The sequence below is a fragment of the Heterocephalus glaber genome, unplaced genomic scaffold (assembly GCF_053883595.1).
Source record: "Heterocephalus glaber isolate CG9 unplaced genomic scaffold, H.glaber_assembly_v1.0 deba00001606, whole genome shotgun sequence".
In the NCBI taxonomy this organism is placed as follows: Eukaryota; Metazoa; Chordata; class Mammalia; order Rodentia; family Bathyergidae; genus Heterocephalus; species Heterocephalus glaber.
The window spans coordinates 24258890-24272191 of record NW_028258377.1 but is presented as its reverse complement, the minus strand read 5'-3'; positions in this window follow the sequence as shown (position 1 = coordinate 24272191).

The following is a 13302-nucleotide window of genomic DNA, read 5'->3' as shown; positions in this document are numbered from 1 at the left end:
CTAAAAGTTTGATTTTCTTCAAGAAACATTTTGCTGTCAATGTATGAGTTATTCAAAAGCCTAAATATATTAGCATGGAGAATTAATACATGTCTGCAGACTAATTTTGCTATTGCTATTACTTAAAATTGGGAAATCCTAATGTGTGTATTCATGTTTAGCTTAACCATGTCACCAGTTCCTCTTATTTTCAAGGAAAATACTCCAGATTGGGATCTGTTTATAAGTAGTATTTAAGATTTATTCAAATACTTTTGAAATGTGGTGGGTATTATGTTTTTTAATCTCCTTGTATATAAATACTTTTTCCATTTCTTTTTTAAGATACGTCCCAAGAACAACATTGCCTGGCATATCCTAGAGCCCTAGCCTTAAATTTATATTGACTTGAAATAATTATGACCACTTTACATTTTAAAGACTGAATCTAAATGTTAAGAGATCAGTTTAACTTGTGAAAGAAGGACCTCAATTGTGATACATTTAGTCACTGAGATAATTGTCTTGAAGTTCCAGTTTTTCCTTAAAATTCCGACCAAATAGTACTACTGTAGCATCTATCAGCTTCCACTCTTTCTAAAATGGCAGCTGATTTAGCAGCCATAATTTGACAATTCGGGAAATCATGTTTGGTTTAATTGGTATTTATTTTTTTAGAAAAAGTTCTAATTACTTTTACACATATGTTTGAATGCCACTGAAGTAAAATTTCTAATGAAGGATGATATTTGAAAAAATTGCTTAATCTTCCTTCTTAATATTTCCTCTCTGGCTTCCTCTCCTTAACAAGGAAGAGATTTCACATGGTTCCAGTTCAGTACTGAGCCACACATCACACTTTGGCGTGCACCAAGTAATTTGTAATTCTTAGGCAATGTTTTACAAATATTTTTAATATGCACTTGCTTGTTTATTCTTTGAAAAGTGACTACATCCTCCTTCAATAATATTTAAACTTTCAAATTCTTTTAATAGTGTGAACAGCATAAACATTTTAAAAAGCAGGACAATTTTGCTATTTCGCATTGACCTACCCCACAATGCTTTTGCCTCAAAACCTTTTCGCTTGAGAATCACAGCTCCACTGCCTGTAATTTTAGTATGACATCGGCAACACATATATGAATTGATCATTATTTTCTGAACATTAAAGTGTGGATAGTAGTCTCTAAAAAGTAATTTAAAGAGAAATCCATTAGGCTAGTTAAGGATATTTTGTATAAAATCATCTAAATCTAAAAAATAAGCCTATTTGTCAAATAGTCTGATATTCATATATAAACTTGTTTCAGAAAGGATATTATTTTTTATTTTGAATTTGAGGGATTTTGATTAATTTCATTTTCAGCCAAGAGTATTTCTTTCATGTATGAAAAAATACCTTAATGTTACCCCTTCTTTCAATAGACTCATATGCATAATGTACTAGCCTATATGCTATTCTATCCCAATTTATTCTTTAAAGCAATTTGGTCTTGGAATTCTTGGGATCAGCTAGAAGATTACTGGGTATTATTTTCTTTCTATCATATATTTTTATTCATATTAAACAGGAGTCTTTGTGCATTTTAATTTCCAGTAATATTGTGCAACTATTGAGCATACAGCATTAAAACTAAACAGGTTTATATACTTTAATATAAAACTAAACAGGTTTATATACTATACTTTAAAAGATTATTTTCTTTATGACAGAAATACTAGTCAGAACAACCTTAATGATATTTCAACCCTGATTTGATATCTGTTAGGTTATGACTAGATAATTTGTAACCTCTATAATATCAGGAAAATAACTCTCAGGTATTTTAACATTAAAATGTATTCATCAGCTACAACCTAATCTTTTCATTAGTGATGCGATTCAAATTTGAAAAGAGAATGTAAAAATCTTCAGTAATATTCAGGCAGTGAAATGTGATTGAAAGTCATATCAACACACATGCAATTGGTAATCTTCGTGATAAAAATGCAACTAAAATGAGAAAGAAATCAATCTGATGATAGTGTATTTCCTCCTGATAATTCTTATTTTGCATGAACAATGGTAAATTAGACCAACTGAGTAGAAAACACTGGTTTTGCTATCACTGTTGCTCATCAGATTTCCCATGATTGTTTAAAAGATTATGTATACTTATCTAGGCTTCTGCACTTCAAGGGTGAAGGCCAGTAATATTTAACCTTTAAAAATTTCACATAAGATTCTAATGATCAAAACACTGAAAAAATTACTAAGGCTTAGTTAAATGAGTATAAGCTGTACCTGAGCATTGGAAGCACTTCGAGAAAGTATGCTTTCTTCATGTAAGTAAAAAAGTAATGTGGAAACAGAATTTGATTAAAATTTTGAGTTTTACATTTACTCTTCTGTACCCAGACATTTGATTCAGTGTAATATAGTAATCTGGTGGCATTACTTCCTCTCCTCCAGTGTCTCTGTGGCTTCCGGCACTCCCAGTACACCAGTCTTGTTATTTCTGCAAACAGACCACCTCATTTTGACTTCAGGCTCGCAAAGCTTTCCCCCAGCTCATGTACCCTAACTCAAGATTTCCCCTTGATTCACTCCTGCAGATTCGTTTGTGCCTTAGTCAGTCATTCTCTACTCAGACAAACCTCCCTGGTCACCTTATCTAAAGCCTCCCACCCCATTACACTAAGGTTGAGAGGGAGGACTTGGGATTGAACCCAGGACTTTTGCACTGAATTACATTACCAACCTATTTTTAATTTTTTATTTTTAGACAATGTCACGAAGTTTGTACATTACCCTGGCTAGACTGAAACTTGCAATCCTCCTGCCTCAGCTCCACTGAGTGCTACGATTATAGGCGTGCACCAGTATGTTAAGCTTTAACTAAGATTATATATATATGTTTTATGAATCTTATCACTATGTGCTTATTAATATGTTTTTATTTATTAATATTCTTTTCTATTTATGTTTCATCTTTACTTGTTCTCTTAATATAAGTTCCATGCAAAGAGGCTTTGTTTTCAACTTTGCATTCTGGTCTGTAATATGTGTTGAATGAGTACTGCTGGAAGAAGTGAATTAAACTTAGAGAAAAAGCCCAATATTCCTCTCATGATGCGGTCTCTGCCTGGTATAATTTTGTTCACCTAGCTCTTCTCATGACTATTGTCTCCCTTTGAGTTCTTCAGTGCCTCGCAAGTTATTTTTCTGAAATCCTTCACCCTGTTATTTGCCTCATAGCATTCTCTTCATTTCCTTCTTAATGCATACTGTATTGTCTTGTTACCTAGTTGTATTTTATTTGTGCACACTTATTTTTTTTCTGTTAGAATGTAAATTTTATGAAGGTAGCACTTTTTTTTCTCTTTTGAGCATTGCCATGTCTGTAATTTTCAAGGAATTAAAAACTTTCTGGGGAAGAGAGATCACCAAAGAAATAATAAAAATTGAATAAAAGTAACATATAAGAAGTATATCTTAGTAGATGGGGATTATAGAGGGTCATAAATTCACTTTCCAATGGAGGATCAGGAAATCATTAGGAAATCAGAAAAAGCAGTAGAGAAGTGATATCTGAGTGGGAAAAACTAAAAATACTTCATCAGTTACTTCAAGCAACAGGTGTGTGAATGGTGGTGCTCCTTGAGGCCTCAGCTCCACGCCATGGATGCCTCCTCAGAGTGGGGGGCAGAAGCAGGGGGTCCAGGGAGACTAATGAGTGTTTGGAGCAGCCAGTAAAAGAAATAACAGGAGGTGTTTATGGTGTGTTCTTGACCAAAGAGAAACTCTTCCTAGTTAGAAAGAACATTGCAAACTAGTGCCATTTTCTCTACTTAGAATAGCCAAATGCACAGATGATTTTTACTCTATTCACATTAAAATATTAAGCATTTTTGTACAAATGTTGTACAATGAAAGTATAGTATACAAGCAATACCGATCAGTATACACGCGATACTGAGGTCATCCTGTGTAAAATTAAAACAAGGTTATTTCGCAAGAACCTATAAGCAAAGAGACAGCAAAATACACATTCCCCAGACTATCATCCCATAAAAATGTTCATAAACTTGGCATTGCTGGACTGAATAGATTGTGGCAAACTTCTGAGTAGAGAGAGCCCCCAGCCCTATTATTCTGTTTTGACAGGAAAAAAAGAGGAACCTCTGTGTGACCATATAACTGCAGATAATTTCTGGCAAAAATAACTTTGTGAGATTTGGGGGAAGAGAGCTCCAAAATGACCCAGAGCTACAGAATCAGCATCTTCCTCACTTATTAAAAGTAGAGATATAAAGATCATCCAGAACAACTGGATGTCTTCCTTTTCAATCATGGTGGAGCTGTCTTCTTTGTATAATTATGCATACCCATTCCTGTATGTATCTAATTAGGTGTTAGAATATAGCTGGCGGCCAGAGATTTAGCTCAGTGGTTTCGCCGCCTGTTGTGCAAGCACAAGGACCCAGGTTCGATCCCCAGTACCAAACAAACAAACAAATAGAATATAGCTGCTGAGGCTCATAATAATGACTAAACAAGTGAATCTAAATACATACCACATGTTTCAGAGGTATATCTTTGGGTCCAATAAAAAATGTTAATAATTTCTACATGTAACAGTTCTGAAAATAAGTTATCTAAGGAACACATGTCCTAACATACATACACAGGATTAGGAAGATTTTTAGATGTATGTCAATAAGTACCTCAAATGTACCTTTTCATATTCTAAGTTATTCAGATCATTAATGTGGAAAGAGATAAAACATGCAGAATGACACATTTGCAGTATACTCCTAATTTTATGATTCTGAGTACAAAAATATTTGCCCCAAAATGTTACTGTAAGAATATCAAAGCACGTGCAAGTTTTACTTGATTTCCTACATATCGTAATAAATATATTTCACTGTTGTTTATTATTTTTCTGTAACAAACACTGTTTTATAATACTGTTATGGTACTAGGATATACAAATTCATCAATGAAATAAAATGCATGTTTCAGGAGCAGTAAAGACAATGTTTATAAGTTTTGTATAAAATACAGTAAGCATTTCAAGTCCATGGAACAAAAGTGCACTAATTTTTGCCTTTAGTGTTTGTTTTAAAGGAAGTTTCTACCTCATATTACATGCATAACCTAGATAATTAAAGATAATTTAAATTATGAATGACATGTAAGTGAAAGTCATTGTTCCAATAGTATAGTTTTCCCAACAACTCTATGAGGTAGTCATTGTTATTATTTCCATTTTGCTGATGAAGAAATTGACATAGAATGATTAAACTTGTCACGTTTAAAAATGTAAACCAGTCAAAAGCTCCTCTTACAAAAGGTCACAGAGTCTACATTTTTTAAGCAAATCTTGATTTCTTTTTTTGAAGTGAAGAACTGTGGTGAGTTTTTAAACTGCTATATTTTAGGTATGAATTTCTAGGAGTAACCTCATTACCGTGCAAGCACAAAAGGTCTTTTATCTCTGCATTATTTTCAGTGAATAGTTGAAGTCACTGGAAGACTCTAGAGCCTGCAGGAAACCCATAAACACAATATGCCGGTGATAGATATTTTGTGTAAATAGAAGCAAATTATAAAATAATATATAGTGTGGTCTTATTTGTGTAGAAAATGGATATAATGTAGGTGTATGTAGAAATATATAAAACTAACATGAGCACAACATATAAACAATGTTCATTCTATATACTAGTGATTAAACAAGAAATACAAGTTGAGGGGAAATGATCCTTATATTTACTTTTTAATGCTTTTCAATTTTTATTTGATCGTTTTTACTAGGTATTCTTTCTAAATTAAAAAATAAAGATCATTGTTTGGAGTTTTTAGAAAAAAAATTAAGTCGCGATTCTCATTTTTGTATTTAAATGTATAAGCAAAATATATCCATCATTTATTTAACTGGAATACAATGCATAAAGGCACATAACTAAATCAAACCATGATATTCATTTCCCCATCTGATAAATACTCTTTTCTATCAGGACTTTGCATCAATACTAATATTATAATGAGCTTATTTCTGAAAGATTTGGAACTTTTTATCTTGACTCACATAGGAAATAATAATGAATTAGGGAATTATAAGCTTGTGCTCAAATTTTATCACTGTGCAATAACAGATAAGTCATTCTGCATCTTTTCATCTCAAGATCAGAAATATAATATAGCAAGTTCCCATTTTAATCAAAATGCATTAAAAAAGATACATTTTAAAAAGATGTCTGTGTTTTTTTAAATACCAAATTTGCCTAACTCCTTGCATTTCTCAGTGCCTTGGCAAATATTTGCATGAAGCAATGTGCCTGAAACCCCTTGTACTTTCATTGTGCAGGATTTGAACTTGGAGAATAGAAATCTCTTTTCTTTCAAGTAGGCCCCATTGTAATTTCTGTTCTGACATCGACTTTCTTAGGTTCCTCATCAGAAAAATTTGGATAGTATTATTGCCTCATGGGAGTTATTCCAAGGATTAAAGTGAGTCATAAATGATATGATTAATGCAGATTCAATATATAAAACATTTTAAATAAATATTAGTTCCTTTCATTGTTTCCCACTCCTTTGAAAGGAAACTAAGATATATATATATATATATATATATATATATATATATATATATATGAAAAAACTATACCACTTTCATTCAGCCAGGATACACATATTTTACACAATTTCTATTCTATTTCATTACATTTCAGAATTTATGCATTGTCATCATTGAAGACAATGTAAGATACCAAAATACAGAATGCCCAGGAGCACATAAAATGGGTACACTATGGTGTTGGGAGACAATATTGCAAATTTTTACTCAGAGAACTTCAGTTTAAATCCTTACTTGCCTCCTGTATCTCTAACCTTCTCATTTCTCATTTACAAAGATAAAAGCAACTATTCAAAGAGGTAGTTCAATCTATTGGTTAAGATCATGGACTCCGAAATTGATTTTCTTCAGTTCACATCCTGGTACCTCCACTTTTTATGATCTTGAGCAAATTCCTTACATCTGTCTATAAATTTTCTCATCTGTTAATCAAAAATTATAATAATGTCTCCCTCATAGATATTACTGAGAGGTAAATAAAATAATGTTCATAAATACATTGATATAATATGTATATTGATATAAAATATATATTTGTATAATTATTTTTACCATTTTTTGATTTTTGAGAATTTGAATTAACACATAGTCATAATAGTATACTCTTTTTTTGATGCATTGTGTATTATTATTAATTTGGATGCTATTCCTCTTACTATATCTTCATTCTCTAAAACATAACAGAAATTCATTTGAAGCCCAAAAATGAAGTGTTTGAGGTACTGACAAGAAAAAAGATGCATTATTCATGTAAAAATAGATTATTACTTTGAAATGTTGAGATCATATCTACTTCACTGAAGTTATTAAGAACGTTCCCACAGAAAATATCTCCAAGAATTTTTGAAAGTTAAATGAAAAAAACAATACTACCAAATAATTGTTAATTACATCATATTCTTTAACCAAATGGGAAGTGGGAATTATCTTTTTAAACAATTTTAGTTTATTTAAAGGAGAGTAAGCTATTTTTTCAGTAACACTTATTTTATTGATAGAGCTAGCAAATAAATTCTATTTTCTTTATGTATTATGTAAAATAGGTGATATTCTATTTTTCAAGAATAAATTTAACATGCTATCAGAAATGTGAACAATTAGGCTAATATTTGACACCAGAAAGGGAAAAGGTGGAGCTAGAATGGGTATACTGGTGGGTAATAGAGGGAATGAACATGATCAAAATACATTGTACTCATTAAATCCCCCCAAAAGTATGGAATGAAGAGTGAAGGTGAGGCAAGGAGGGTTATGGATGGAATGATTAAAGAATGTATGTCCATGTACAAATCTGCCCAAATGAAACCCATTAATTTGCATAACTAATACACAGTAATAAGAAAGTGGGAAAACAAAAAAATCTTAAGTTTTCCTTCACATTTCTAAATCATAGAAAGAATCATTTAATCTTTATTAAAATTTAAACTTTTAGGGCAAAGAGAAAAGAGTATAATCATAACTGTGACCTTTCTGACATAGAGAAAGTCTAATTTGCAGTTCATATAACCAGCATAATCTTACTTGTCTTTTTATAGACTTATTTAAATTTAGGTATACATGCCTGGCATGGTCCTAATTGTAACTGGTATTAGACAAATAAATCAACTAAAGATGGTAATGAACCAAATTATTAGATATCCAAGGGTTTTGCATTAAACATGACTTTGACATTAACTCCTGGTTAATTATATCTTCACCTAAATCTCCTCCCTGTAGAGTAGAATCTGCAGATAATAATACATCACTGCTCATGTTCTCATCTTTTTCACTAAAAACTCCAAACACTTAGAGAAGTGTTTTAATTTCAAGTCCTTGGTACTTGCCATTATGTTATACTGTACTTGTTCAATAATTTTGGTAAAGTATTCTTTTCTAGGATTTCTCATGGACACTTAGGTGAAATGTTATAGAATTACAAGTCTGATTGTATTCTTATAGAATTAAAGGACACAGTGAAAAGGAATATATGTTCACTATGTATTTACATGTCCACTACATATATTTTATCAAACTTTAGAAGTCTTAGTTTTTAATGGAATGCAATTTCTTCTTAGTTATCACAGATTATCATCTACAGAGTCCTTGACTTTTTCTGAGTGTATGATGGAAATATACAACCCTACCTATTCAACATGAAAGGTGAACACACCAGCTCTTTTCCCGTGCTTCATTCTTATACTGTTTTTCATGCACATTTTATTATATCACACTGAAACACAATTATAGTCCAGACACTACATCCCTTTCTACTCAGCATTTCTCCAAAGTCATCTTATAAAATTCTAATTCCATGAGAACCTCAGAAATAGATTATATGGTCAAATAAATTATGAAAATTCTGTTTGCCCTTTTCCAGCTTTATAAAATACATTTCACAAACTGAAAAATGAGATATAAAGAAAATTAATTATCTTTCAGCAATTTTATCTACGTTATTAGTCATAGCAATGGTTATTTTGTCAGTATTCATCAAAGCTTATTGGGCCACCTATTGGAAAATGTTTCTTTACATGTTGAGCTTCACTTAGTAATGTACTTCCTGTAAATATGTACACTAGTCCCTTCTTTTGCAATATTCCTATCTTGTGTTTTCTCATTTAGGGAATGAAAAAGAAAAAAGTATATTCATATTGAATCTAGACCCAATTTAAAACAGTTTCTTAAAAATATTTTTGATCTGCAATTAGTTGAGTCCTTGAAAATATTCTGAGGCTGTATTTGCAGCATTTCTTAAAACTACTACTATATTGAGTTGAAGTTTTAAGTCTTTAAACTGTTGGAGAAATAGAAATGCTATCTGTGTTGTATAACATGGTCTACTAGGAAAAATGTAGAACTTTGTTTTTAACATGTGAAATTTGAAACCATAATTAATATTGAGTACATAGCTGAAAATGAAGTGTGAAGTGTAACATGAGAATAAGCTAGAAGTCTTCAGAATAGTGATGATATTTAAAGCAATAAAATTGCATGTGATCTTTAAGGGTGCTCAAATATAGTGAAGAGGTAGAAGAAGAAAAATATTGGTCTGCATCATTCTAGTATTAAAAGGCTCATAACACGGGAAGAAACCCACAAAGCAGAAAATTTAAAAAAATCAATAAAATGAAGAAATAGAGATTTGTGGATTTGAAATCCCAAGAGACAAAAACATTTCATGCAACAAGCCTTGATGAAACTTGTTATTTTAATTGGACCTATGAATCTTGTCTTTTTATTTTCAGTGTTTTGTGCCATCTCACTGCTTTTATTCTTAGCATTTTCCTGACTTACCTTAATTAATAATTCAATAAGTATAAATGAGTGTATAAATAAATAAAATGCTATATGTGATATGTTAAACTCTACCCATTGTAGGTATTATGTTAAGAATGTAACCTTTGAAGATGTTATGGTGTAGCCAAACAAATAGCCAATTTACCTTTAGTTTTGCACCAAAAAGTAAAAAAAATGAGAAAAAGTGCACCAGAAATGAAATGTTTTTAGAAAGATTTAGAATATTAAATATTTCAAGAAAATCATCATTGCAGAGTATAAGATTGCAGAATATACCTAACTATTGTTAGAGGCATGAGAGAGCAAAAAGATATATCTAGAGTCAGGAACATTATACAAGAAATACAAAAGATGGACCTACAAGATAAGCAGGAGCCAGGACACTGGAGCAGGTGCACATGCTGAAGTGTTTTGAAAAGTCTCTGAAAGTGATGAGAATCAGTGGATTTAAAATAGTACAAAAAACTATCTATCCGAGAAAAAAACTGTATGATAGTACTTTGGAGATTAAGCAGGTAATAGGTAATATGTCAGTGAGTTATTGTAGCAGCTACATGACAATTCCTGGAGATATAATGCAAGCAAGGAAAGTACACATCTAGAAAGAGGAATGTATTCATACTGTATTTTATAGGAAGGAGAAGGAGTCTGACACATGTCTTGATAATAGCATTTGAGGTAGATCAATCTGGGTAATAATCAGGTGTTGGTTAGTGAAAAGTAGAAAAACAGAAGAAAACACTACTGGGGTGTGTGTGCATGAGTACATATGCACTTCCTTTGTACATGAACATTGAAGAAAAAGTAAGATTGCTTCAGTTTCACAAAATCTGGGTTTAGGCTATGTTACATGTAACAAATAAAGCAAATTCTAATTTGAGTATGCAAATGAAAATGTCTTACTAGGTTCAGAGAATGTGATGCCGTACATAGGTGATAACTTAAACAATGAGAATAAAGCAGAAAATGCAAAGAGCAATTAAAGTGGTAAAAAACAAAATGACAAAACCAAGGAAGAAATTCTGATTGAGGATGGTACACACCAGAAGTACACTGAGAAGGAGTATTATGGGAGAAGAAAAAGAGGTCTAGATTTGGGTTTAAAAATCATTAGAAGGTTATGTTTCTATATTTAAGGAATATTTAATAGTCTAAAGAAATCCAGGACAGGGCTGGGGATTTAGCTCAGCAGTTCTGGCGCCTGCTTCACAAGCGCAAGGTCCCGAGATCGATCCCTGGTACCCCCCCAAAAAAGAAGGAAATCCAGGACAAAGGATAAAAATATGCAAAAATTGGCCACAAAGTTTTGTAATAGAAGATCATTGTCACTTGAGAAATTTATGATAAAATTGCTTTTTACTTTATTGCTATTTGTTAGTGAATATTAAGCACGTTGGTATATTGTTGGTGACAGCTGCAAATTGGTTATTTGTGACTTGTGAGATTATTTTAAGCGTGTTCACCTTTAATCATAGTCAAAAGAGTTTAGACTTTCAAAATTTTACAAGTTTGTTTCATCAGTGGATCATTTGAAGTTATATAGTTTTTTTTTAAATTGAGTTGTTACCTCAAGTGAATTCTTCCTGGTATTACTGAATTGGTGCTATGATAGTACTTTTCTTGCTAACTTGTCAGTATGTTGCAAATTTAAAATGTTAAGTTTTTATTTTATACATTTTTAAAATATGATTTGAAATGTAAAGAAATTATGCCAACGTGAAATTATGTACTGTACAAGTTAAATATCTTCTGCAAGCTGTCCATTTTTGTCTCAACCTTTCCATTCTGTTTTGCCAGTTATTGAATGTTTTTCCCTATAAATATTTGTAGTCTATAGCTCTTAGAATTTTTTGAGAGGATAGAAATGTTCTAATCTGTCTTGCCCAATTTGAGAATACATGTGAATATTGAACACATGAAGTATGGTTCATGTGACACTTTAAAACTTAATTGAACATAAATTGGAACTTGAATGACTGCATGTAGCTACCAATGAGTGACTTACTAAAATTTTGAGTACTTACATGTTAGGGACTATTAAGAGGATATTGGTCCACTAATTCATTTAATTCTTACAAGAAATGTATCAGATGGGTGTGTTTTTCCATTTTAGAGTTCAGGAAATGAAAATACGAGGTTGGATGGCAGACTTAATAACAAATCTCATTATTTATGTTTTGTAAACTTGGCAGTTAATAGTACCATTCACTGAGCTAAGTACTCATCGCTAGTTTTGTAATAATACTAATCTCTTAATTTGGTCTCATCAGCAATTTCTTCTGCTCACTAGGATGTGTTGTGTCATTGTTCCCAGCTTTCTGATTAAATAAACAGTCCTGAAAGGGGTTATATATGTTAGGAAAAAGATACAGAGGTATGAGCTCACTAGGACAGGTTTCTTTCAGGAAACGTCTGAGAGGGACCATGCTGGTACTTGGGCTCACAGCACCTTCTCTCCTAACAAGGTCAAGACAGGGAGTGTGCAGTGGAGGGAAGAAGTGGTGACCTGCCAAAGACAAGGTTTGAGTAATGGTTGCCCAAGGACGAGGCCTGGGAAAGTTCCAGGGGTAATGGCTGCTATCAGTAGTAGGGCTGATTCACTGGGGCGGTCCGATCGGGCTTTAAAGCGGTCTCAACCGAGGATGGCAGTGGTCAGAATCCTTCAAGGTAACTTACTCAAGGTAATAGTAACAAAATGGTAGGCCCGGTTAGGCAGGCCGTCAAATCTCACAACTTGCTTTCTTCACTTGTCAAATACTAGTGTATTCCTGAGAAATAAAAGGATGGGTGTTATTAACAATATTTTGTGGTCTTTCTTTTAGTATTTACCTACCCCCAAGAATAACAAAAAGCACTTTGACCTGAAGAAAACAGCCCCATACTCCCCTTCCCCTTGTTACCAACAAAGAAAAATCCTGCTAAGTTCCACAAATAGTGTTAATATTTTAGAATCTCAACACTTACATATGAACTGAATAGTGGAAGACAGGGCAGCGTCTATTTTGAATTTCTTGATAAGTGACTCAGGTCAGAGCTCACAGCTACATTTTTTGTATTTATTAATGTGTCTTCGCCTCACCTGCTTCTCCTTTGTTTATCACTACACCTGCATTTGTCTGACAGAGGAGATTAATTCTACTTCTAGAAAGAGTGTTTCCACTTTGCCTTAAGAGAAATGTTTCCTTCTTTTTGTAGGAAACTTGGCGATATTACTCCACTGACATTCTTAGTCTTCCTGACTAAATATCGCTCAAATCATAAGTTTTGGCAGAGCTGTGTGTTACAGATTGATATTTTAATACGAGGCTTTCTTCAGTAACTTAATAGATGACATTTTACAAGCTAAAATGATTTTTTGCCTTCACACACTAATCTTGAATCACTGAAAATCTATAATTACACCAATTAAGCACTA